Below are 24312 nucleotides of genomic sequence, written 5' to 3' on the forward strand. Positions count from 1 at the left end.
AGGACTTGCTGGATGAATGTCCACCCTAAAAACTAATGACCACTTTCACATTTGCTCTTATTCTGTAATGTCAATTGATTTAGAATGCTTCATTTATTTACTTTTCTTCCTGGTGGTGAGGGGGAAAGGTAGATGCTCGTACTAATTACAGGAAGTATGTTATTGTCCATCTGAAGCACAAACAGAATAAAAGGGCCGCAATTCATTTATTTCACAAACATTTGTTGGGCACTTTTAATATGCTAGGCAATGTGCTAGGTGCTGAGCCTTGGGCAAACTTATAGCTCACGCAGGAATCAGGTGAGCTGTGACTCCAGGATAGCTGCTTTTTGCTCTAACAAATGCTGATGTCTGGTGACTGACAACTCTGGACTTCAGATAGTAGTTGTAGCCAAGAAGAGACCTGAGAAGTCGTTCTGGGAATGCAGGGGCGCCCTTCGTGACTTCTATAAATCGAATGTGAATATTACAGTACAGAAGCATTGTGTGGCTTGAGGGGGTTCTAAAGAAGCAGAGGCCTCCACAATTCTACATGAACTGAATCTCCATCTCTGTTTTTTAAAAAAATTATCTTCAAGCTTAGGCTTAAATCAGCTTCCTGCTGGATCTGGCTCCCCCAATTTGCACAGGGGTCTCTGCACTGATTGCCCTGAGGAGTAGGCTGGGAGAATGCCTGATGCTGATGTGTTCATGAAATGATGCGCCTGGCAATATGATGGTGATATTTATACAGCACATATTATATTCTGTGATTTGTTCTGAGTGCTTTACACATATTATTTAATTATCACAACGACCTTTTGAGGTAGGTACTATTATTATAACTATTTTATAGATCAGGAAAATGAGGCACAGAGAGGGTATATAACTTGTCGAAGGTCACACAGCTAGTAAGTGGCAGAGCCAGGATTTAATACCAGGTAGTCTGCTTCCAGAGACCATTCTCTTAATCACTGTACTATAAAAAGCTGAAGATTACAACTTCCTAAGAAGTGGTTACATGTTCCCTGAAGTAAAAAAAAGTATCCAGGTAGTTGATTCTCCCCTCTTCTTATGTTCTTCCTATAACAAATGTGTCTCACCTCATTTTGCAGACTGACTTCTAAGAATGACACGCCTAATGCCATTTCTGAAATTTTACTTACCTTTTAGTCAGAATTTTACCAAATAGTATTTCTCCTATCATCCTGGAAAATGTATTCATCTATTTTAGATTACTTTTTATCAGTCAAGATTCAGATCAAAAAATTTATTTTCAGAGAAGCTTTCCCCGACCATCCAGTCTAAAATGGTCTTCCTTTCCCCAGCCACTTTTCATCACATCCTATGGTTTTGTTTTCTTTACAGTAGTTATCACTCTTTGAAAGTATCTCATTTGTTTGTGTGCTTTATTGCTTTTTAGACATCATCTCTACTAGAGTATAAGGTACATGAGTACAGGAGATTTGTTTGTGTTGTTTACTGCTGTATTTCCTCTACTTGAAATGCGATATGATCAATAAATGAATTCATACCCAAGAAGAGTTTGGTAGACTCTAGGAGGAAAATCCAGAGAGAAGACAAACGTTAATAAAGTCCTTTGAATCAAGAGAGATATGTAAGAGCAAGTATAAATGGGGAAAAAATTCAACATACGGCTTATACAAAGAGATCTGGGTGGGGGACCACTTCCAATCAACAAGGGCCACTGGCTCTGGGGAGTCAAAGCAAAGAGGTATTGGTAGCTGTATTTGTGAGCCTGGTATGTCTTATCCTACTACCAGAGTTGTTCTGCATGTTAGCTCACATTGGAGATTGACATGAAGGAAGATGGGGTGTGGTTTAGAAGAACGAGATGGTTATCCTGATCCATGAAATTGTCACCTATTTTTCTTTACTTTTCTAGGAAAAGAATGTGAACTCTTTCTTTTCCCCAGATGCCTACTGTAGAGACATCACCCATCCCCAGCAACATGGTCTTCTCATGCTTCTGGCCTAGCAGCAGGCCGGAGGGGGTGAGATCATCAATTTTCAAAGTGACCTACACTTGTTACTTGAATTAGAAGATAAATTGGAGAAAAGGTGATGGGGCATGGAAGAGCAAAGTAGAGAGTTAATATTTAAAAACTAAGAATGTGAAGCTATTGATATATTTGGATTCTTCAGAGATGATTTATCCATATTTGGTTGATTTTCTAGACTTCTAGATAATTTTCTTTCCAGTTTTTGGCATTGATAGTGCCTGCTTACTCACTTACCAGAGGCTGCAAAGTAGAGAAAAGACTTGAACCAGTTAATTCAGAGTTTGGAAGCAGATGCATCAGAGCATTTGGTGGGGGAAGAGGTTGATTCCCTGGTCCCCATAGTTACATGCTAGATTTTCATATTTTGAGATTTTCTTAGTCAACAATTGCCTAAAATCTATTTTCACCACCAATGTGCATAGGGCATTAATCACTGAAATCTGTTTCTCACAGTTACGCTTCACAGAGGACTGTGCTTTGCTTCCAGAGCAGCCTTTGGTGCAAAACTTCTGTTTGCCGATGTCTGCATTTGCCACACATCCAATGGGGAGTAAAGAATGAGGAGGATGGGAAAGCCTTTTCAAGGGACTGGAGACATGGGGAGGGGGATCAAAGAAGAGAGCTACTGATTGGAAAGAGGAGGAAGAAAGTAGGGAACTGAAACTAATTTCCATGAAAAGAAATCAGGGCATGAAGGAACTGGGGTTGGATCCTTTTGATGGATACTTTTTAGGTTACAGAGAGGAAGAGAGAAGTGTACAGCTATGGAAGCCAGAAGGCCCTAGATCTGAATCCCTTCCCTGAACCTCCTTTCCCAACCTTATAGAATTTTTCCAAGTATTAAATGAGATAATATATATGAAATGTCTGGCACAGAATAGTTGCCAAACAAGTAGAAATTATTACGTGTTTTGTAAGTGCCCAAATCTTCTTTTTTAGTCATTTCTCACATACCTATTGAGAACTTTAAAGTGTCCAGAATGATTAAATAGATGTGATCTCTGTTCTCCTGCAGTGCAGAACTGTCTTGTGAAAAAAGGAGCAGTAGTAATCTTTAGGACTATTTCTTAGTGAGCTATTACTATCACTCCGCATTTACCTAAAACCTACTCTTTGCCCAGCCCTTGCCTGCTTTGTAGGAAGAGAGTATAGTTGTAGGAAGAAGGGCAAGTGGACTTAAGAAGGTTTCAGAATGGGATAGAAGGCCAGTCTGAAGGCCAGACTGGGATAGAAAAAGGGAAGGAGGAAAGAGCCTGATTTATTTATTCAGCAGACACATTTAGTCTAGCAGCAAAATCTTAGCCCAAGCAATGGGCTCTGGTGGAACTTCCAGGTTACTGGGGGTGTGGCATGAGAGAGCGAGAAAGTAGGAAATTACTAACATGCAAGTTCTTGAGGTTGTGGGCTGAAGAGGGGAAGATCGAGTAGATGAAGACTGTGGAGAGGGAAGAAAAAAGGGAAATCACAAGTTGCAGAGAGAGTGGCTCAAGCAGTGGATTAGGAAACTGAGCAAAGAGCTGGGGGCGGCTGAGTGGTATCAGGAAAGCAGATGGTGATCCTTGAGAAGGAGGGTGCAGATGGCAGTGGTGGCGAGCAGGCAGCGTGGGGTGAAGAACAGTCCCAGCTCGGCCACTCCAGGAGGGGAGAGGCTGGAACACAACTCCCCATGCTGGATGAGCTTCGTGACTCATCTGGTCCCCAATGTGGCATCTGACGAGGGTACCAGGAGGCAGGATGTGGGAGGCTACACGGTTCTGTGTGGTGGGCCTTGGAGGTTAGACATGAACCTCAAGCAGCCAGAAATTCCTGGTGAGGAAAGAAAGCTCTCCCATCAAGAAAAGAACACAAGAGCCCTGCTATATTCAAATCCAATCTCCTAGGTTAAGTTTCTGCTGTCTGACCTTGGGAGAGTGATTTGATTGCTCTTGGACATGGTTTTCTCATCTGTGAAGTAAAAGGGTTGGGTTAGGTGGTACTTAAAATACTTTTAAGCTCTACAATTCTATGATTCTGAGAAACATATGAAGGTCTGGACTGTAGAGGACAGAGTAGACTTATTTTTATACTACTACTAAAGTTATGTGTGAAGAGTAACTGTGAGGAATGGTGATTAATTCCCTATGCACAGTGGTGGTGAAGATAGATTTTAAGCAATTGTTGCCTAAGATGTTCAGAAGAGGAGGATTCTGGATTAATGTAATAATGTTTCTAAACACTGGAGTCATCCAATGATGATTTGAGTTACTTTGTAAAGTAGTGAGCTCCCTGTTGCAGGAAATGATTCATCACAGATTGATTGATGATATTTTTCAGGTTGTTAATAAAAGGAATTCCTCCCTCTGCCCCCACCTTTAAGAAATATTATGAAACATTATGCTTTCCCGCAGACTGATTGAGCATGTGATTAAGTGGTAAATGGTGGTGAATCCCAACATATATTTCTCAGAACATGATGTTTTTCATATTAATAGGTCTCCTGTGGGGGAAAAGAGGTTTGTGGTAAAATAACTTTGGAAAACACTGGATTAAAGAATGTTAAGCAAGCTTCTTTTCTGGATTCTCAGAGACAAATATATTAATGTGCATTATGAGTTTTCTAAACATATTTGACAATATAGTGTTTTTCAGAGTATCTGATAGGAATAGTGACCTCCTCAACTCACTTGGAGAAACACCGCTGTAAGCGATAGTCTTATGTTCTGAGTCCTTTGCCCCTAGAAAGAAGGCATCACAAATTCCCTGTTGTGCTGGGCTAGGTCTGATGATGAAGCCTCATTTGGGGCTTAAAGCCCTAGGGGAGGAGGTGGGACCCTGAATGACACTGTTAGACCTGCCTCAGCTGGTGACCTTAGATGAGTGCTCCTTGTGTCTCAGTTTCCCCATTTGTCAAATGGAGGGGACATATTTTGAGTCCAATCCTTTTTAGAGGTGAGGTGTCATGATAGAGTCTAGGGTAGTGCCTATGGCATTTGAATTTGAATTTGAATCACCAGGGCATCTTGTTGAAGCGCAGATTCTGATTCAGCAGGTCAGTGAGGGCGGGGCCCGAGACTCTGTGTTGCTAACACACTCACTCACAGGCTGTGGTGTTCTAAGTGCTACTGTGGCCACACACAGAGTAGTGAGGGTCAGGAATCCAGACAGCATGGCTCTGATCAGGAGCATCTCGTCTTATGGAGCAGCAACAAGCTTTCTGGTGTCACTACTTTCCCTGGAGATCTGGTCTGTGTTCTCGAAAGGTATTATTCATGTGGGAAAATAAACCAGGCATCTCTCCTGTGTCCCTGTGGGGAGGTTTGCCATGGGGCCCTCCAAGGGAATCCCTCTTCCTCTTCCACTTCCCCACCCCCACTGCCTACGGCTCCCCAGTCAGTTAAGCTATTTTTTGAGTTTGAGTTAAAATCATTTCAGACATATTTTTAACTGCGTCCTGTTCGAAAAGCTGTTAGCATTTGGCAATCATTCCATCCTCAGCTTGAATCCTAGGGAGGGTGTTTCTTTCTTTCTTTTTTTTCCACAACCGGGCAAAAGTATATCATTTAAAAATAGTCCTAGTGCGTGGGTCAGGGAGAATGGTTGCTGGGGATGGGGATGGAGACGAGGCGGGCTGTGGACTCCACAAAATCATCACTGCTGGGCTGCCTTTCCTGCCTGCTTGGGAAGCTGGGCTGGCTTTCCTGTAAAGGGGTGGGGACAGTGTAGGGCTGACCAGCAGAGGGAGAGAGAGACGATGGGAAGCAGGGGCTGAGGAGGGTACGGGACAGCACGCCTTAGAACTGGGCCTCAGAACTGAGCCATAAGCAAGGTTGCCAGGAATGGGAGCAGAGTTGACATCTTTCCTACCCACGTTCCTAGGATATTCTAGAGCCAGTACATTACCACTGCCATTATTATGAAGCTTTTATTAAGGGCCTCCTGAGAGTAGTGCCCAGGGGAAGTTGTTTTATTTTTCATTTAACAAACACTTACATAGCCTTTACACTGTGACAAGCACTGTTTGAGTGCCTTAAACATATTGACTCGTTTAATCCTCATAACAGCTCTATGAGATAGGTTCTATCATGATCCCATTGTATAGAAGAAGAAACTGAGGTTTAGAAGGGTCAAGCAACGTGCCCAGTGTCCTGAAGCCTTTATGTGGTAGAGCTGCCGTCCAGCCTGTGCAGTCTGGAGCTGGAGTTCATGCCCTTTGCCACTACACTGTGCTGCTTCTCCCAGGGACGTAGGTCCAACCCTCTTGGCACTCAATCGGAAAGTGGTTATGCCAGCCCAGTCTGCTCTTACCTATCTGGTGGGAGGAATGAAGTTTAAAACAGACAAGAACTTCCATCATAAATGGAGAAAGTGATGTTTTTTTTTGAAAGCAACCATCAAGCATTAATAGGTAACTCCCTGCCACTGAAACATTCAAACCCATTAACACTCCAAATATACCTGGACCATGTTAAAATTTGGTCCCCAAGCAGGAAATTCTAGAACTGCTCTAAAAATTATCAGAGTGGGAGGAAATAGTTTCCTTCTCAGTTTTTTCTTGTAAAGTTTTTTGGTGACATATTCTGTCATCATCAGTCTAGCCAAGTTGCTTTGCTCCTGGGTGCTCAGGGGAAGGATGACTCAGGGATACCATTCCGCATCCTAGCCAGGATCTCCCTGAGGCTGGAGTACTGTCCCGAGGGCTCTTTCCTCTCAGCTGGCAAAAGGCTGCTGAATTCAGGGAGGTGGCTGAGAGGCTTCCACTGGTTGTAAGTCCCTGAGAATATTTTATTTCCATGAAATAAGCAGGAAAGGAAAATACGAGTAGAGAGCTCCCCACTGGAGTTGGAAGTTGGAGACTTTTGGCCTTCCCAGGAGCTAGCCTACCCTGGTGGAAGGGATGCCTGGAGTTAGAAACATTCCAAGGGCACTAACCTCCTGAAGGCCAGAATGCTCAGGCTCCCCTTGGGCTTATGCCCTTACAGGCCTGCAAATCTCACATCCATTTATTCTCCCTCCATGCTATGCCAGAACATATTTCTCTGGATGAGGTACCCCGCTTTCAGAATTTGGGGGGTGCTGCTGTTGGCTCCCCAGGACTCACTGCTGGCCTTTGTCCTCTTACTGGACTGCAGGGACAACCCCTTCTGTACCAATTCTCTCCTTGAAGATGCCAGGCCCCTATGTGGTACTGTCTGCACTGCACGGTGCATGCCTAATAACACTAATTAATAAGCAGTCACTTATTAATAACACTGGAAACATCATCACGTAGGTGACAGTCAAATAACTCCAGTAGGCCAACAATGCAGCACAGCCCTTGGGGGAGGAGAGGAGAGAAGAGTGCAAAGGATCTTTGCAAGGGGCTTTGGACAAACTACTTTGAGCCAATGACATTTGAGGCTGAATTTGGAATCTGCTCAGGAGCAAGGCATGTGGGGACCTGAGACCTTGACTCCACTGAAGTGCTGGCTGGGGATTAGAGGAACTGTCTAATGCCCGATTTCTAGGGACTTGGTCTTGGTTTGAACAGCCCTTGATATTTCCAGGGTTGCTTGGGGTAGAGCAGTGGGAACTCAGAAAGAAAGGACAGTGTGTACACCCAGTTAATGGGTGAAGAAGCTGAGGCCATTGACCATGAGCATTGTTTTCCAAAGATTATTGAAAGAGTCAGTAAGTAAAAGAAAGAACCCATATGGTGAAGCTAAAAACCTCCTAGCCCAAGCCACTCCTGAAATTCATACATCAAGAGGCATTAGGGCAACAGGAATGTATATGTTAAGCCTGTTTATCTATAACTGATTTGTTGTCATGCTGTTGAGTTGATTCCAACTCCTAGCAGCACTGTGTACAGCAGAGCAGAACCCTGCCCAGTCTTCCGATTTTATAGGTATAGTCTTATTTATAAATATGGAATTGCAACATTTCAATAAATAGGATAATAAAACTGACTTTCTGTGAAGATTAAATGAGATAATGCGTGCCAAGTGCTTACCTTAGTACCTGGCAGGTGGTAATACTGCTAATAATCAGGGCTGATAGCTGGTATGCCCTGGTAGGGTCAAACCAGTTGCTTATGGCCAGCTTCCAGTCTGATTGGTTGCTGCCTGTACAATCTCAAATATTAAATATTTCGAATTCTACTCTGATAATGATAACTGATACTCTATTGTGGACTTTCCATGTGCCATTTACTATTAGAGGGGCTTTTGATATAATTGTCACAGGAAACGTTTGAGGATGGTACCATTATTATTCCTGTTTTACAGCTGAGAAAACTGAGGCTTGAAATGTTGATAACTTGGCCAAGGTCTCATGGCCAGCAAATGGCGGAGCCAGGATTTAAACCCAGACGTCCACTTTGCAGAGCTGTGGGATCTTAACCACAATGCTGTCAAGGAGAGAGCCAGCAGGGTGACTTGTGGTGGTGGTTATTATTATTATTGTCATCCTCATTATATTGACTTGACTTTTTTTCCTTAGAATGTCATGGACAACTTGTCCTTTTGATTGGTAATGAAGTTGTTCCTTGCTCTATCCTGAAAGCACCAGTCTGGCACATTGGAGAAAAGCTGAGATACTCCTGCCCCATTTTGTTCTCCTTCTGAACTAAGTGAAGGCAGTAGCCACACAGATGAGGGAAGGAAGGCAGGCCCACAAGGGAACCTGCTAAGCTAACGGACTCTGATGGTGGCCCTCTCAGCCCAGGACAGAGGCGTGAGCAATGGAAGACCAGAGTCCCTGAGTCTGCCCCCACTGAGTCTCCCTTTAAAAACATCAGTCCCATTGCTGACATGGCACCATCCCTTGGGCAAACACTTGATGCTGCTTTTGTTTTTTTAAACATTGGCATCTGAGCTAACAACTGTTGCCAATCTTCTTTTTTTTTCTGCTTTTTCTCCCCAAACCCCCCCAGTACATAGTTGTATATTTTAGTTGTGGCTCCTTCTAGTTGTGGCATGTGGGATGCCGACTCAACATGGCCTGATGAGCGGTGCCATGTCTGCGCCCAGGATCCCAACCAGTGAAACCCTGGGCCGCTGAAGCAGAGCGCGCGAACTTAACCACTCGGCCACGGGGCTGGCCCCAGATACTGCTTTTTTCTTACGGTTGCATTACACATCTGCAAGGAGACCTGTCTAATTGTCTTTGATGTTGCCTTTCTCTGCTATTGTGTACACGGCCACCCTCATAAATCCGGAGCTATCTGAGGGGACGCTGGATCCTTGAGAACAAGGAGAGTGTAATTAGCTAAAATGCTATGGAGGAAAGGGATAAAATGAGCCCAGAAATTTCATGATAAAAGGCAGGCTAGAAGGATACAGTGGAGTAATTGAAAGATAAATAACGCTTAAGAAGCCCAAGAAACTACCAAACGGAATAAAATGATAACAAGTATATTCAAAATACACAAGGTAATGTAGGTTGGAAAGCAAAAGAGCTAAAAACAACTAAATGATAGTGGCTATAGCAATACCCTAGTAAGCTGAAATATTAAAAGTGAAGTGATGAAATAAGGGAATGCTAACTATAGGGGGCAGTCCAAAGTTAATAATCTGATGCAGGGGCAAAGGCAGCCCTTTGGGCCGAGGTGGCGGACATTTGTTAAGCATTTCTGTGGGAAAGGTGTTCTGCGTGTATTTTATCACTTAATTCTCACCACAATACTATGAAGTAAGGACAAGTATTATCTCCATTTTATAGGTGAAACTGCTGAGACTTGGAGAGAGGAAAAAACTATTTGAGTCATATGGAATTTAGGTGGGCAAGTTGGGACTGGAATCCAGGTACATGTCCTAACCTCTGGCGTGTCCTGCAGATGTGCAGTGAACATCTCGAGCAGATGTCCTTCCAAGGCTGCTGTTTGCTGGAGGAGCCCCACGGGAGCTGACATCTGCAGGGCAGTGAGTTCTGAGGTTCCCCCTTACAGCTGATGCCCTCATATCCTCTGGGCCCCTTAGGTCTTTTCCTGCTGTTCCCAAAGGTGAGTCTGCAAATGCCCTGACTGTTCCCAATGTCCTGCTGGATCATGGCGGTTCCTTTACATGGTTCTTCCCCCAGAAGTTCCAGACAGCTTACCCAACCCCATGTACTAGGTCTTCTGAACTTCCCTCCCACCTTCTGACAACAAGTAAGGTGCACGGGCTTGAAGGAAGGCCAGGGAAAGAGGATAGAGATTAGATGGCCAGGGCAGTTCAGGTCTAGCATAAACTGGTGGAACGTGGGTGTCATGCATGAAATTAATCCATTAAGGCCTGCTTGTTTGTATTTCTATCTATGCTGGGTACCATGAAGGTATTGAAGAAGGGGACACAAAGAATCATAAGAAAATGAGATTATGATCCGAAAGGTAAAACAGACTGAAAAGTAGACTAGTAATGCTGGAATTGCACGTGCCTGTCCAAGCACAGCCCAAATGCCACTTTAGTTCACCAAGCTTGCCTTCATATTCCCCATCTCCAAATCAAAATTTATCACTTGCTTCTTGACAGCCCCATAGAGCTTTCTTTACTCTCTCATGATTCTCATGCTCTCATGATGTTACTTCCCCCTTGCTTTACAGGAATATACCTCTGCCTCCCACCAAAGCATAGTGGACTCCTTGGGGCAGGGAACTTGATTTACTTGTTTTGGTTCCTGTTAGCACCATCCCTGGTCCACATGCCATCAAAGTTTGCTTGGCTGGGTAAGTGCTAGGATGGCTGGAAGGATGTCCAATAAAAGGTAGAAATATAAGAACTCTCCAAGGAAGGGAGGCCATATAGCGCTACGGTTGAGCTGGCAGGCTCTGAAGTTGGATAGACCTGAGTTCAAATTCATTCTTGATGAATGACTGTGTGACATTGGGGACCCTCCCTAAAGCTTTGATTTCCTCAACTGTAAAATGGACCTCAATTGTCAAATAGCACCATCCTCACTGGACTAAATGAGATGACCCACGTGCTGGCATATGGTAAGTACTCAACAGCGGTTAGTGGCTATTCCTGCCACTGGTGCTGGCTGGAAGAAGGATGCGCCATGCAGCCCTTAGAAAGGGAAGGCAGGAGAAGAAAGGAGGTGAGGCTGCTTACCCATTGTAAGGTACCAGGGCCTGATGCTGAATAAAACCTTGTGTTTGGTGCCACCGACTGTCATCTCTTGTTTAGGCTTGACTGGGGAAATATTTCCATGGACATTGACTAATTTGTCAAAACTGGCAATGGATTTTGAAGGGTTTGGGGGTACAGCAGAAGTACCTAGGCCCTGAGCTCAGGGTTCGAACCACAGAAGGAGCCATCCTCTTGATCCACCACTCACCTGATCTCTGCCTCTGTCTCTCTCAGCTCGCAGCCCTTGAGGATAGAGTCGGCTGTGCTTCTGTCTATCTTCACCGCCAGGAACCCTTGGAGGGGAAACCCCATTTGTCACCTTCATTTCATGTCCCCAGCCCTTGCACGGTGCCTTGTCCTAAGCAGGCAAAGTACTTGCTGAAGGAATGGATTTGTGTCCTAGTTACAGCCTAACCTCTACCAAATGCTCAAGGATTGCTCTGATTTTTCAAGGAGGAGGGACTACTTGGGGAAACTGAGGCACACTTCTAGGTCAAGGTCCTCTCCACTGCCTCAGTCTGCAATGAGACACATGCATCTTCAGCGGTGGGGAAGTGGCTTCGTCTACTGAAGCTGTAAATGAGGATTTTGTCTTTATTTTAATTCTTGCTCCAGTTCTGGCAAAGAACCTTCCCCAGGCTGAGGTGAGGGGAGAACTGAGCCCCTGGCTGCCTCTCAGTCTTAGGGGGCTGCAGAGTACCTCTCCCCGATGATATCTTCTCAGCTGTTTGCAAAACAGTCAGGAAGGAGGTGAAGCCCTGAGCCAGGCAGCCTGGCTGTCTCTTTAAATGCCGGGGTCTGTGTGGGAGAGGGAGGGGCCGGCTCTGGAGTGCGTGAAATTCCTGGGCTCCTCCAGCAGTCTCAGGCTCAGAGCTCAGCCCTACACATCTCCTCTCGCATGCAACTCACTGAGAGGGAGAGGCGAGCGTGTCCTCCTCTCTCCCAGCTGCCAGCATCTCGAGCCACCAAGGACCTGCTTTTCGCACCTCCAACACCCCCCTCCCTTCTTCCCCACCACTCCCTCTCAGAGAGAGAGAAAAAGAAAAGGAGAGAGAAAGATTCTGGAATTTGAACCTTCCCAAAGAGGAAACATACCCAGCAAACTCAGTTGATTAAACATCAAACAAACAAACAGATCCCAAATCTTCTGTTCAACGGGAAAGGTAAGATTTGGGGGGAAAGGAAGGCAGGCAGAATGTGAAACAACTCAAGGTTCTTGATCGTTCTGGGGAGAGGTTGCTCCTGAGAGGGTAGAAGTTTTCAGTTGGGAGCAACCAACCTAGATTTTTTTTTTTAATGCTGGATCTGAGAGCATCGGCTGACCGTGGGAATGGCTTTTCAACTGGCTTTCTCTTCCTTCAGTTTCTCCTGGAAGTTGGGTCCTTTTGCTCCAGATGTTGGAAAACTCAGAGAATGTTTTATCTTTTCTTTTTTTTTTTTTTTCTGTCTTTCCCCTATTTGCTTGGCTTGTTAGTCTGAAATGATGTGTGCCCATCATTTCATTTTGGGCAGGATACTTTTTTGGGCATTTTGTAGCCACTTTTCCCCTCATTATTTTTTGGGGGAAGGGGCTGGTTCAAATAAGAAAGAGAAGAAGAGACGCTCTGAGGATCACAAGAAGACAAAATTGAATTGAGACAGGGATTTCCTAGGCTGTTGAGGAATTGAGGTGTGTGTGTGAGTGTGGGTGGGTGTGAGTGTGTTTGAGTGTGATTTTTTTTTTTTTGGAGGGGGTGTGAGGAGGAGGTTCTTGAATCTGAAGATTCAGGTTTGGACTCCTGCTATCTTGTCGTGAAGGTGGGCACACTCGGAGAAGGTGAAAAGGGAGTGTATGTGAGTGTGTGTGTGTGCGCGTGCGTGTGTGCACTCCTGTTTGGATCCGTTACAGGGGAATCTTCCTCCTCTGCCTTCCATTTGTTTATATTAATGATTTAGTAGCAGGCTTGCTTGAAAACTTCCACTCTGTGTAAGCACTGTGGGTTTTGCAAGCTCTCAGTGACCTTAGAGGCTTGTTCGATGTATTTTTTTTCAAGGCATTGTGTTGTACCCAGAGTTTCGGCTCTTTCCCTCTCTCTTTTTTAACCACAAAACTTAACTGCTTTAGAAACATCATCCGGATGACAAGGAAAAAAATCTGTGCCCCCCACCCCCCATCCCTTCCTAGGCCAGTGATGTAATACCAACCTATGGGCTCGGCTGCTTTGCAGGTGACTTACCCTGTGACTACTTGTTAAAAAAAATAAATTTCTCCCTTCCTCCATTAAATGCCTTCCTCTTTTGATCTGGATGTAGAAATATCATCATGCAGTGAAAAAATTATATTTTTGCAAACCATTTTTGGGGTTTAGGTAAGGCAGGATTCCTCTCCCCTGATCATTATTTAAAAATATGTTTTTTTAATGCAAAGGTCAGAGATCATCCAGAGGTAGCCTAGGATGGAGCAAGACACGGTCAGACCAAATAGAAGAGAAGAGCAGAGCTGTCCTCTCCCCGCTTCCTCCGGTCATTCCCGCTTGGGGAGATAGTTTTCTTTTACCACCAAAATCCAACCCACCGTTAATTCTTTCTCTGCCCTGGGTCCTGTGGATGGCCCTGGGAGAGAGAGGGGCACTCTTTGTCACACCTGGAGGACAGTGTAGTTTCGGGGGTCAGATGACCGTTTGCCTTTGTGATGAAGGTTCCAATGGAAATTTGAACTCCCAGCGCACTGGGTGACTCTGTACTCGGGATAGTGTATCTGGGGGCACCCGGAGGTTAGGTCTGGGGAGCCTGAAGAACTAGCCCTTTATGAATTTGCTGTTCTGGGTTGAGCCTCCCTTCATCATTCAAGGGCTTCTGCATCGCCTTTCAAGTTAAAATGGTCCCGCTGGTTATGATGGGCAAGTTTACCTAAGGGCTACTGGGTACGTGGTGGAAGGATGGAGGGGAGAGAGGCATAGCAAGGCTGGTATTTTTTTAATCTTCTGGCTTAATTTGCCTAAGTCATATTGGGGCAAACGATATTTCAGACGGGTGCTGGTTGTGCAGAGATATCCCTATTGTTTGAATTTTTTTTTTTTTTTTGGTTGGGGAGTGGAAAGTAAGGGCTCTTGGCCCATTTTCTGCAGCCCGGGGTTCATCCTGTGAGCCAGTCTTCCTTCTGGAAGAGGGGGAAAACGCTGGATGCTGGAAGTTCGCTATTAAAGTGAGCAACAGGGCTGGGTTAATTTTTTTAAGACAACCAGACTGCGCGAATGTCCTTTTCTGGAGCTTTCCGGCCCTTTCTAGTGAAATAATAATTTAAAAAAATTACCTCTTAAGATGAGGGGGCCAGAAATCAAAGGGATTCTAGATTTTGAGAGACAGCTACGTCTTTGCTTCTCTGGTAGCTCCCTATTATTCATTATTGGGGGTATGACGGGGTCTGGCCTCCTTTTTTGTTGATTTCTTTTTAATGCTGCGTTTCTACTGAATATGTTGGTGATCTGCTGCTTATATAAGGGAAGGGATGTATCGAGGTGGATTGATGCTTGGGGTTTGAGATCGGCTACTGAGATTGGGTGGCGGTTGGTGTGTTTGTCGATGTGCATGGTAGGAAGGTCTTTTCTTTTGGGTGGTGGGGGACAAGGGGATGGTCGGAAAATGGTACATGAGATGCTACAGCAAATGGGGACATGAGGGGAGACGGAGGTGAGGTCAGAAGTCACCGGTTTGCAGAATTTCTGTCCTGCATCCCCCTTTCTCTCGCTCCTTGGGAAAAAAAAAAATCCATTATCTCTAAAAACACATTATTCTTCAATTGGCCTTTTAGAGAAAAAAAGAGAGGGAGAGGAGGGGTTAATTTGGTGAGGGGGCTTGGTCGTAATTAGCCCACTGCTGCAAAACTGAGATAGAGAAATCCATCGGCACCAGCTTTGGGGGCACAGGGAGGCAGCGGAGAGATGGGGGTCGGGTTGTCAGTCGTGGATGAACAGTGGAGCGGTGGGGTTGGCGTTCGGGTATTGTGTGTGTTTGCGTCTCTGTGTGCGTGCAATTTTTTTCCACCCCACTACCAATCTCACCGTCCGTCCTCCCCCATTCTGCCATGCTCTTGCCTTCTATTTCCATATACCCCTCTCCCCATCCCATTTCCCCCTTCCCCCTTCCCTCTAGCCCTTTCCATCTCGATGAGAAAATTCTGATTCTGATGGCTCTGCGGCTCTTTTTTTTTTTTTTTTGCAACACAACAGTGGTGCGATGGCCTTTCCTATATGCCACACGGATGCAGCTTTCTGATAGGAGGGCTAAGTCGGCACATCTACACACGCACTTGCACACGCTCTTGCACACGCATTCTCTCTCACATGGACACAGGCAACCAAGGGCTCGATTTCGTTTGGTTTCCTTTCCCTCCATGGCTCTCCCCACCCCTACCTCCACCATGGCTCCTTTCCACCCATCCTCATACGGGGAATGCAGTAACGCTGTCCACATCTTCTCCCCACACGCTCTCTTCTTTCTTCTCGCCATTATTCTTTCTCGAAAGCTGTGGTGTGTCGCAGTTCATGGGATTAGCATGTTGGAGAGTCTTTGCGGGAGGGGACCTCATGAGAGGGGGGTTGAAATGGGGGTAGATGACATTAATGATTTTTTTGTGTGTGTGCCAAATAAGCACCCGGTGATAATGATCCAATTTAACCATCCGTGTAATATATGTTTGCCGCACATCAGAGGAAGGTTATATGGGGAAAGCAGAGTCTGGACTGGGTTACCTCTGGGGAGATGTGATGCCTGGACAGTAGAGACACAGACACCCACCCCCTCACATATATGTAAGCTCTCTCTCTCTCTCACACACACACACACACACACACACGCGGCGAACACACACAGCTCTGCTCAGTGGACTGTGTCAAGCCAGAGGGCACTGCAGAATATCCTAGTGTTGTCGTGGTTCGTTGGGAGAATGGAGTGATGTCTTTGTCCTACCCAGCTCTCGCTCTACGGATGTCGCCTGGTCTCGAAATTCTTGGTGGCCTTTGTGTTGCCTTTTGGGTGGGGGCTGGAGGGGTGTTTGTGTTTTGTCAAAGCCAGTGTGCCTCCAATGGACAACATGGGATTGTCAACACTGTGCGTGCACTTCAAGCGGGGGGCTGCCTGCCTGTAGGTGCTGCGTGAGTGTGTTTGTTGGACCTGTATGTCAGACTGGCTCTGGAGAGGTGTGGGGGTGACAGGGAAGGGAAGCTTACTTTCCCTCACTTCTGGGGGAGGAAGGCAAAAAGCGGAGGTGTTTAGTGGGGAAGAGAGGGCAATGGAGTTTTTGAGGTAGTCGTGAAGAGGGTGGAGGGGAGAAATCGCTCCCGTCTCCAGTGGGAAGCCTCCTATGAAATCCCCATGTCTCCCAAGCAAGCCCGTGGGCGGGTGTGCTCAGGGATGACTGGTGGGCGGATGCAGACTGAAGGGGGAGAAGGTGGGCGAAGTTGAGGGTTTTCCCTGACACCTCAGGAGCCCTGGGCAGAGCGCGGGAGGATGGCCCTGCTCTCCCCGGCATCAGCCACCCTTGGGCAGCTTGGCCTTGTTGGAGGTTGCAGCCCCAAGGAGCTGAAATCGCCCTCAGCTGGGATAGCAGCCCCAGCCCCGTGCTCTCCTGGGCTCCGGCTGCCTTAACTGCCAGACGCCATTTTCCTTTCTCCTTTGGCTGAAGGTGTGTCCCTCTTTATTAGCAATTATAAATGAAATTGGGAAGTATTTTGCCTAAAAGGAAAAAAAAATCCTCAGGGCAAAATGCGGATTGTCCTATGTTTCTGATGTCTCTCTCCCTTTCTGGGGCTGACCTTGAGGAGTTAGGGAGAAAGGGTTACGTCAATGCCAGAGAAAGGGGAGAAGTGGGGAATAGGAGGCCTCAGGGGCAAATTATTGTGCCAAACACAGAGAGGAGAATGCTCTTGGGATCCTGCGGCCACGTTCTCCTCATTTGACCCTTGTGTGTGGATGGGAGACTTGCAAAAGTGGACACATCCCTTCTAAAGCTCGCCACCTGGAAACGTGCCGGCCTGGTGCATCTGTTCCTGCTGTGGTCAGGCCCTGTCTCCCCCAAGCATGCACCTGCTGGGGGAAGAGCAGCCAGCCACGCTGCAGCTCTGACCCTTGAGGGCCAGCCCTGGTTGCTCTGCAGATGACAAAGTGCAGCGCTGTGGCTGGGCCAGCCACAGGTGGCAGTACTGGGCTTAGCCAGGGTGTGTGTGTGGGGCTGCTCCCAGCCCCTTCCTGCAGGTCTTTGCTGAGATGATGCCTCCTTAGAGAGGCCTTTTCTGACTTGGCTTTGTAAAATAGCCCCCTCACGCCAACCCCTGGCCACTTTCCAGTCCATTACTCTGCCTTTAATTCTAATCGGCTGGTCGCTACCTAATGCTACATTACATATTGAAGTGTTCAGGGGATCTTGTCTGTCTCGTCTCTGGAATGCAAGCTCCAGCAGGTCGGGACTTTGTTTTCGTCCATTGCAGTGTTCCCAGTGCCTAGGACATCTCCCGGCACACAGGAGGTGCTCAAGAAATATTTGCTGATCGGAGGAAAGGATTGTATGGGTTTGGTGTTTGGGTTCTCTTTTCTTCTCTAGCACCTTGGGGCCTCTCTTCTGGGAAGGCTGGACTGTGCCTCTGGCTGTCTGATCCCTGCCTGCAAGTCCCAGATCTGCTGGAGGAATTGAGAAGTGCTAAACTTTCCAGTTCAGTAGGAAGGTCTTCTCCATGCCTGGCTCAGAGTGACTCTGCCTTCTTCCTGGTCCCTCTAATGTTAGTAATTCTCATCATTGTAGTAGCGGTAGTCGTAGCGACATAGCTACCATTTTTGAGATACTTAATACATACCAAGTTCTGTACCAATTTTTTTTTTTTAACATTCAGTATCTCATTTAATGCTCCAAACGACTCACTGCAGTTTACTATTATTACCTGCCTTGGACGGAGGAGGAGCCTGAGACTTAGACTTACCTAAAGTAACTTAGTAAAATGGCGAATCAAGGATTTGAACTCAGAACTGTCTTATTCCAGAGCCCAAGTTCATGACCTTTGTTTTATACTGTTAGAGGTAAAAGGAAGATGAGCCGTAATCTTGTTCAGTTCCATCAAGTATAGGGTAGGAAAATTGAGGCCTAGAGAGATTAAGTAGCTTGTCCAAAGTCATTTGCTAAGTTTGATCCAGAGACAAAGCTGGAATCCAGGTTTTCTGGCTGCCCATTAGTGTTCTTTCCACATTGTCATGCTGCCTTGTGGGATGTGGGCCCTCTCTCAAAGGGGATTGTGCTCCTGGCTGCCTGAGGTCCCCTCTTAGTTCTCCTTCCTCCATCAGAGGGGAGTGGAATTTTGGTGAGGTGGGTGGGAGTGCCTCTAATGAGGGCAGACTTGACTCCTGAAGAGCTGGAGGGAGACCGGAGAACACTGGTGGGCTGTACTCCAAGGTCTCTGGAGTCACTGGCTGCTGCTTAAGGTCACCCTCTGAATGTCCTGGAGGAAGAAACCCCAGTGGGGTGCTCCAAGTTCTCAATCCCACATTACCCTGCCTGTCAAGGTTATTCTTAGATGCAATGGGGGCTCCATTCAGAGATCCAAGCACCTGATGTATGGATCCTGATGACCTGGGAGCTTGGGTGCTTCCCTCAGACTGGCTTAGCCCTTGTTTCTCAAGAAAGGGAGGTGGGGGCCCAGATACTGGCCTCAGTGTGTTTCATTTCTGTTTCCAGAGGCTGGCTGGGGAGTGTGATATCACGAAATGTAGGTGAAGTGCTCATGCCAGTCCTTCTGCTCCACCTGGAGGGTTGGCCTTGACCTTGAATCAAGAGGGGTTAGACATCCTAGCCAAGCATGTGTGTGTGTGTGTGTGTGTGTGTGTCTGTTTTGTGCAGGTCAGGGTGGTGGGGGAAGGGGGGATAGAGTAAAGTGGATTCTGGGGACCAGGGAAGCCTTACCTTTTGCTAGGACCTTGAGACAGGGCAGGAAGCCATTTCTATGTGACCTTGAGATGGGGTGACTGGATGCCCTGGTTTGTAGAGACAGTTCCCATTGAGGCCTTTGTTCTAGTGTAATTATTAACTCTCAGAAGTGTCCTGGTTTGGATGATAAAATATATGGTCACCCTTCAGTGAGATGCTATCACCCACTTTCTGTTAATGAGTAAGGAGATGAAAGGGGCATGTCTGAGAGGTAATCCAATTTTAGAGCAAGAAGGTGGCTGGGCGTAGAGCCTTCCCCAGAGAGACTTCCACTTGTCCCCCATTTCTAAAGGATTAAGACCTGAATCTTCTGACTAGTCCTCCTTCCAACATGACTACTACTACTAACCTAACTACTCTTACTACAACTACTTTACTAGCCGACATCTGAGTCCTGACTATGTGCCAGACACTATGCTAAGCACTTGACATCCATTATCTCACTAAATCTTCCTACAGCCCTATGAGGTAGGTACTATTATCATCTCTGTCTTACAGAAAAGAACCTGAGGCCTAAAGAGGTTAAATAACACGTCCAAGGTCACGCAGGTAGGAAGTGGTGAGGTCTTGATTCAAACCCAGTGGGCCTGGTTCTGAAGCCTCTGGTCTTAAGTACTATGTCACACCACCTCCATGGGCCTGTCCTCTGGTCCCCCAGTCTGGGAACTTGACACTAAGAGCTGACCCACTTTCTGGGCAGTCTAGCTCACAACTCTGGGACCTGCTGAAGATGTTGCTGCCAGTCAGAGGTACTTCCGGCTGAGGGACAGGAAGCTGTGGGCTCAGCAGTGGTGCTGCTGGCCATCTTTTTGATGGCACTTTGGAAAGTCTGTTTCCTGTGGGATCTCTGTTACCTTCTTCCCTGCTTCAGGTTCCTTGTCAGAGGAGGGAGTGTAGGTTGTTTCGGATCGTGGTGGGTGCGCTGAAGGCAGAGAACCTGAAACCTATCTATCTCTGCTTTGCTCTGTGGCCCTGATCCCTGATGGGCCCACACTCCCCATGGCCCTTGCAGTAGGGCTGGCCCTCAGTGGGGGGTTCCAGTGAATGGACAGTCCTCTAGCACCTGCCGTTAGCAGAGCATTGTGTTTTGCCATATTTCCTTTAGATGGATAGTGTCCTCATTTGTCTAACAAGGAAACCGGTGGTCAGAGGTTGAATAGCTTGTCTAGGACCACACTTTGAGAAATAGCAGACCTTGGATCCAAGCTTGGGTCTGACTCCAGAATTCATGCTGTTTCCTAAATCCTTGTACTGCCCTCCACCCTGAACCCTGGAAAAGAGGGAGTGGGAGCTGGAGCATCTAAAATGGAGATTAGAAGAGGAAATTCCCCAGGGGGAGGTCTTCAGACCATCTCCTGAGGTCTGAGGGTTGGAGAGAGTATTTTGAGCTCATTATCCTGGTTAGCCACCCCTGAGTTGCCTCCCTTTCTCCAGCGGGTGCAAGACAGCTTCTGACCTCTCAGTTGGACAAGTGCTGGTTCTATCTGGAGAGGAGGTGGGAGATGGGCCCATCCACAGCTTCACGGCTGGAGGCTGAGGGCTTCCTGAAGGAGATGCCACTTTCTCCATTTGAGCAGTGATATAGGTACTGACACCAAATTTCCCCTTTTTCCCCCTGTATCTGTGTCGTAGGGTCAAGGTTAAGAAGGGATGTGTGGTCTCTCTGCCTAGAGACAAGGAGGAAGGATACACAGAGGGAAAATGCTAGGATCCCCCAGGCTGGAGGACTCTGGGGAGAACAGGAGAACTTTTTCTTGGTTGAGAAGCAGGGAACAAGAGAAGAGCGTTTTTCTGACTGAGGGGATGGTCTGCGGCCCCCAAGCTGAGCTGCATTAGCTTCATTGCAGTCCCATTGAAGACTGTGTTTATTTTTCCAATAATGTGTTAATTAAACATCGATTTCCGGGTGGAGGAAAGGGAATTGGATTGCTAGAGCTAAATGGAGTGAGGAGGATGGGGAGCTGGTGAGAGGGGCCCCAAGCTGGAGTCAGCATTCTTCAGCATCGCCCCAGGAGGGGCAGAGGGGAGGCGGGGCTGCCTCTTCCCCTGGCTCCAAATTGGGAATTGCCACCTCCCCATGAGCCTTTAGGAGGCATCTTTTCTACCCCTTGGCTGCCAGGGTGGATACAGAGGGCTTTGCTGAACCTCAGTTCAAGGGGGAGAAACAATTGTTCCTCACCTTCCCCAGCATCTTTGATTTATTGAGTGCCCCTGTGCCAGACTTTGTGTTGGCATTCTACATAGGTTAGCTCGTTGGTTTTTAAAAGAAACATGGAGGCAGTGCTTTCATACCCCTACTTTGGAGATGAGGAAACTGAGGCTCAGAGAAATTAAGGAGCATGTTCAAGAGCAAAGAATTGACAAAGGTTGGCAAGAAAAGGAGCCCTAGAGGAGTAGAAAGTATCTGAGGTCGGCAGAACAGCCACCAAGGGTCCAAGCCACTCTAAAGGAAAAAAAGAAGAGAACGAAGCATCTAGTAAGCAACAGAAAGAACCGTTTGGGATATCGTCAGCTAAGATGGATTGAGTCTTTATTATGTGCCAGCAACTGTGTTAGCTGGTTTGCACATAAAACTCTAAGGATTCAGTGAATAATTGTTAGGGAATGTTATTTCCATTTTACAGGTGAGGAAAGTGGGGCTTGAGGAGGTTGACTAACTTGCCTGCAGTTGCGCGGTTGCTAAATGGTGGAGCTGGGATAAAACTTCAGTAAAGACGACTTGGGCATCTCTTTACAGCTGTGTTCTACTGTCTCACACCACTGAGGACATGGACACCTGCTCAGCAAGTCACCTATAACTTCTAGAAGATACAGACTTGGGGCTTCTGACCAGATTCTGTGCCCCAGACATCTCAGGGTCTTACAATGTGAACCCCATTGTCCCTCCCTCTCTCAGCCCGCAGCAGCTCAGGCTGAGCCTCTGGTGGAGCGAAGGCTGTGCTGGGGTGCTTGTGGTGGTTGGCGCCTGCACTTGGGGGCTGGGAGCTGGGTGATGAGGGTAAGTTAGAGCAGCAGTTCTCAAACTTTGCTGCATGTTAGAATCACGATATTAAAATCTCCAACCCACACTGTGCTTCATACAGTTCAATCAGAATCTTTACGGATAAGACCGCAGCATCAGTATATTTTAAAGCTCCCGAGGTGATTCTACCAGGCTTGCAAACCAGTGGTTCAGAACAGCCTCTGCTGCAAGCAGGTGTTGGCAGGCTAGACCAGCTTCGGTTTCCAGTCAGGTTAGAAGTGCGGAGGTAATTGGTTATACACACCTAATATCCAAGGGGGCGAAGCTTATATTGATCAGTTTTCTTCTCATTAGAATAGCAGCTTTCAGACTCTGGTATGCATCAAAATGTCTGGGGAGCTCTTTGAAATGTATATCCTCAGGTCCCCCTGTAGATCTGATTTAGGAGTCCTAGGGTGGGGTCTGGGAATCTGCATTAAAAGCAAGCACTTTCTGTGGCTGGATGAGGTCGTGATATCCCGGGCCAGCCCCAGAGCCCACTTTGTTCCATGCACATATGTGAAGTGCTCTCTCTTTGGAGGGGTGGAAGAGTGAGGACAGAGACTGGTCTGTCACTCTGGGAGGTTTGGCCTTCTTTGCTCAGGGGTGGCTGTCCACTGGTGACACAAGACAGTGGTCCCCCTGGCCTGGGTCCCTGCTGCCTGCTCCAGGGTCTTGTTTAGTGCCTTGTGTGCGGGCAGCCCTGCGGGAGCAGAGGATGATCCCAGTCTGGAAATTCAGCAGGCTCCTTTCTCAGGTTTAAAAAAATCAGAGTACATCTCTGCACAACTTGAGTGTTCGGAAGTCTGTCAGCAGCAACCGTCCTGAGTCTTCCCTGGGGATGGGCAAAACAGCTTCTCTGGGGCTCATTTTAAACTTTTCTTCTAAAGCTGTCAAAAAATAGAGAATAGTTGGAGACTCGCAGAGCTGGAAGGGACCTTGGTGATCATCCATGCCAACACTAATATACGATTCTTTTATTCATGCATTTATTCATCCCACAGATATTCATTGAACACCTACTATGTCCGGGCATTGTGCCAGGTGCTGGGAATACAGCCACAATCAAGAGAGACACTCGGTTTCTCCCTCATGGAACTTACACTTGGGTGATGGGGCAAATATTAAACGACACAAAGAAATATGTAAGTGATGAGGAGTGCTTTGAAGGAAAAGTACTGGGGGCTCTGAGAATTATGGAGACCTAATTTAGGATGCTAGGGCCAGGGGGAAAATGAGAGCTGAAATTGATCAAGTGCTCCATATATGCAGCCCCTATTGTGAGAATTTCATGTATGTCACCTCACTTAATCCTCGCAATGAATCTTGGAGGGAGGTACTATTATTACGTCATAACCTTGTTGCAGATGAGGAAACAGGCATGGAGAGGTGCCCCAGCTGGGACAAAAACAGGTCTCTCTGAGCATCCTCCCCCCCTAACATCCCACCTCAGAGTGGGAGGGTGGCTTGGAAGAACTGGTCTTTGTTCTGAGAGCTGAAGGGTGGGGTGAGGGTGAGGAAAGGCCAGAGGAGTTAAGAAAATGCTGACGGTCTTGGCCACATCTGGAACTCTTAGATGCCAAGCTATGTGTGAAATGCCTTACCAAAATTATCTCACCGGATCCCCAAAACAAGTGGGAAATGTAGGAATCCTTATCCCCTTTTTACAGGCGGGGAAACTAAGGCTTTGAGAGGTTAAGTTCACAAACAGTGGATATGCTGAATCCTGCCCTGTCTGGGCTGCTCGGACCTCACCTGTTGGGTAGTGCTAATCACAAGTAGTGGGTGACAAGGGGGTTCTCCCAGAGCCCACAGGCCTGCTTGGTCTGAGGCAGGAAAACCCAGAGGAAGGTGAACAAAAGGCCTCTTTGGGGCATGGCTGCCCCTCTGTGCTATAAGCAGTTGCCATTTTTCTTCCTTCTGGCGAGAACCATCAGGCCAACCTTCTTCTAGATCTGCTGAGCGAGGACCCCACAGCGAATGCTTGCCCTCTGTCGCCTCTTCACTCCCCGACCTTTCAGCCCCGCCTGTTGCTCATGAGTGAGATGCTTGTCAACTGCGGTTCCATTCCTCCTTCTCTGCCTCCCTGAACACCCTCCCTGCGTCTTCACCTGCGGTCTCCTCTGCCTTTGAGTTGTGTGGTCCCCTTGCCCGCCTTGAGCTGATCTGCACCGAGCAGATGTGAGTCGAGGTGGGAAGGACAGGGACTCAGGTCATGGACTTGGTTTAGAGCCATGAGAGAGAGGTAGGAAGATGTGAGAAGAGAAGGGCGATGTGTTAAGGGGGCATTGAGAAAAC

General features: G+C 47.0%; 1 protein-coding gene across 31 annotated transcripts in view; it reads left to right on the forward strand.

The window, feature by feature from the left end:
* Positions 1-11909: 11909 nt before the first annotated feature.
* NRXN3 (neurexin 3) overlaps positions 11910-24312 on the forward strand; it is a 1503251-nt gene continuing 1490848 nt past the window's right edge. For 22 of the 31 annotated variants that reach the window (XR_011533070.1, XR_011533071.1, XR_011533074.1 and 19 more), the window contains exon 1: positions 11910-12228. The gene's annotated coding sequence lies outside the window, so the exon portion shown is untranslated. The remainder of the gene's footprint in view (positions 12229-24312) is intronic. The other 9 variants (XR_011533073.1, XM_070594367.1, XM_070594369.1 and 6 more) reach the window with 1 other exon arrangement.

Source organism: Equus przewalskii, chromosome 25, assembly GCF_037783145.1.
Source record: "Equus przewalskii isolate Varuska chromosome 25, EquPr2, whole genome shotgun sequence".
Classification (NCBI taxonomy): domain Eukaryota; kingdom Metazoa; phylum Chordata; class Mammalia; order Perissodactyla; family Equidae; genus Equus; species Equus przewalskii.